This window comes from Ovis canadensis, chromosome 21 (genome assembly GCF_042477335.2).
Source record: "Ovis canadensis isolate MfBH-ARS-UI-01 breed Bighorn chromosome 21, ARS-UI_OviCan_v2, whole genome shotgun sequence".
Taxonomy (NCBI): Eukaryota; Metazoa; Chordata; class Mammalia; order Artiodactyla; family Bovidae; genus Ovis; species Ovis canadensis.
In genome coordinates, this window is record NC_091265.1 from 35701657 (window position 1) to 35704935 (window position 3279).

Below are 3279 nucleotides of genomic sequence, written 5' to 3' on the forward strand. Positions count from 1 at the left end.
ATTCTAGCAGGTTTAGTCCACTGTTAAGTACACAACCCACCTACAGGGGCTTCATTATAATTTCCTTTTCTTGTAGCACATCCTTTCCTCCATAGTTATCCACAATTTTATATTTTTTCTCTTGAGCCTGCAAGACTTTCAGGTACAAAACTCACTCTAATGTGGTATTCTCTTTATATTCTCCATCCTGCCTTTATGTACTTGAAAAGAAAGTGAATCATATTGGTTTATAGTTCCTTTTCTGATAGCAGAAAGATTTGCATTTGAATTTCAAAAAGAAGTGACATGAAAAGAAACAAAAAATGTGATGATGATGACAAGTATAAGTCCCAAACAATTCACTGAAGTAGAATTTAAATGTTGGCTGATAACCATAAGTGAGATGGCAGAGGGTGACCGATTTAAAAATGTTTTAAGATACTTTATAATGTTCTGAAGCCAGGAAGATACAGAACACATTTATATTTCAAATTAAGTATTATATTAAATATTTAAACATCACTAATAAAATAGAATCTATAAATTTCAAGGAATTAAAAAGAAAATACAAAATAAAAACTCAAAAAGGGACAGTGGATCGGTTGGGATTCTCTAGAGAAACAAAAGAAGTGGAGTGCACATACAAACATACAGAGAAAGGAAAAAAAAATAGATATACCGTAAGAAATTGGCTCATGTGTTTAGGAAAGCTAAGAACTCCCAAGACCTTTAGTCAGTAAGCTAGAGCTACGGGAGAGGCAAGAGTAGAGTTCCAATCTAAATCCAAAGGCAGAAGATAACCAATGTCCCAGCTCAGAGAGAGGCAGAGAAAGAGGAAGCAAACTCTTCATCTCCCAGACTTATTGTTCCATTCAGACATTGACAGTCACCTGTATCGAGGAGGACAATTGATTTATTCAGTCTAGAAATTTAAATTTTAATCTCATCTATAAACAACTTCACAGACACACCCAGAATAATGTTTCACCAATATCTAGCAAGCTTATGATCCAGGCAACTTAATGCAAAAAAATTAACCATCACAAAAAGTGAATATACCATTGCTTGATTCAGGAGGTAATTAATCATGTGCATAGGTGCATCAGAAATCAATACACTCTACATTTAATACTGATGTCTTTTATATATTTTATGTGAAAATTAAAATGTTAGTCACTCAGTTGTTTTCAGCTGTGTGACCCCATGGACTGTAGTATGCCAGGTTCCTCTGTCCATGGAATTCTCCAGGCAAGAAAACTGGAGTGGGTTGCCATTCCCTTCTCTAGGGGATTTTGCTGACTCAGGGATCAAACCTGGGTCTCCCACATTGCAGGCAGATTCTTTACTGTCTGAGCTACCAGGCAATATATTGTTTGTATACCTCAGTTAAGAAAATAAAGCAATAAAAGAAAACAGAAAAGGTACTGAAAAGGCAGAATAAAGGTAAAATAAAGTCAGAGATAAATAACTCCAAATATGACAATAAATTTTAAACTAATAAAGTCCCAATTTTAAAGATATAAAGTTTAGTTTGGGCAATAAAAAATCCAAGTATATAATTATTTGTAAAAGATTCTTAGGATGTAAGTTCACAACTATTTGTGAATTTAAAACTGAAAGTAACATTTCTTGTAACAAATTAAAAGGAAGCTTGAGTAGTGGTTGACAACGTGGACTTTGGAGCTAGACTGCCTGGATTACATTTTTTGCTCTTATAAATTTTGTTGACATGGTAAAATTGCTTACCTTTATCATCTGTATTGGATTATTTTGATAGTAAGAATAGCTATTCATCAGTTTATTATGAGAATTAAATACAATGATCCATATAAAGCTACTAAAAGGTATTTGTCCCAAAGTAGATACTTGAAAATTTGGAGTTACTGTGAAGGCAATGGCACCCCACTCCAGTACTCTTGCCTGGAAAATCCCATGGACAGAGGAACCTGGTAGGCTGCAGTCCATGGGATCGCCAATAATCTGACACGACTGAGCGGCTTCACTTTCATACACTGGAGAAGGACATGGCAGCCCACTCCAGTATTCTTGCCTGGAGAATCTCAGGGTCGGGGGAGCCTGGTGGGCTGCTGTCTCTGGGGTCTCACAGAGTCGGACACGACTGAAGTGACTTAGCAGTAGCAGCAGTTGTTATTGTGGTTAGTAATATTGTCATCATCAAATAAAACAGACTTTATAGCATCATTAGATACAAAAGAACATGCATACACATATATAAAATGAATATATTTCAGTTTATCAGAAGATGTAGAATTCTAAACACATATGGATCTCATATTCTCAAAATACAGAAAGCAAATATGGACATAATTAATTGGCGAAGGACAGAGAAGCCTGGTGTCCTGCAGTCCTTGGGGTCTCAAAGAGTCAGACACGACTGAACGATTGAACAACAACAACAAAACAAGTAAACAGTCTTATCACAAGTGAAGTCGCTCAATCGTGTCCAACTCTTTGCGACCCCATGGACTGTAGCCTAGCAGGCTCCTCCCTCCATGGGATTCTCCAGGCAAGAGTACTGGAATGGGTTGCCATTTCCTTCTCCAGGGGATCTTCCTGACCCAGGGATCGAACCCGGGTCTCCTGCATTCCAGGCAGACGCTTTAACCTCTGAGCCACCAGGGAAGCTGTAATGTTTCTGACTCAATAGACAAATGACTAAGTAAAGTTATAGGATGTTTGAGAAAAAACATTAATACACTGAACTGTTGATACTTGTTGTTCAGTCCCTTTCAGTTCAGTTGCTCAGTCGTGTCTGACTCTTTGTGACCCCATGAATTGCAGCACGCCAGGCCTCGCTGTCTATCACCAACTCCCGGAGTTCACTCAGACTCACGTCCATCGAGTCAGTGATGCCATCCAGCCATCTCATCCTCTGTCGTCCTCTTCCTGCCCCCAATCCCTCCCAGCATCAGAGTCTTTTCCAATGAGTCAGGTCTTCGCATGAGGTGGCCAAAGTACTGGAGTTTCAGCTTTAGCATCATTCTTTCCAAAGAACACCCAGGACTGATCCCCTTTAGAATGGACTGGTTTGATCTTGCAGTCCAAGGGACTCTCAAAAGTCTTCTCAAACACAGTTCAAAAGCATCAATTCTTCTGCGCTCAGCTTTCTTCACAGTCCAACTCTCGCATCCTTAGTCATGTCTAATTCTTAGCAACCCTGTGGACTGCAGCACACCAGGCTTCCCTGTCCTTCACCATCTCCCAGAGCTTGCTCTAATTAATAACCATTGAGTCACTGATGCCATCCAACCATCTTGTCCTCTGTCTTCTCCTTCTCCT

General features: G+C 39.1%; 1 non-coding gene across 1 annotated transcript; it reads right to left on the minus strand.

Annotated features, from left to right (window-relative positions):
- Window positions 1-2549: 2549 nt before the first annotated feature.
- TRNAS-GGA (transfer RNA serine (anticodon GGA)) lies at window positions 2550-2622 on the minus strand. Its single transcript has one exon. It is a non-coding gene; the product is annotated as a tRNA-Ser (tRNA).
- Window positions 2623-3279: the final 657 nt, after the last annotated feature.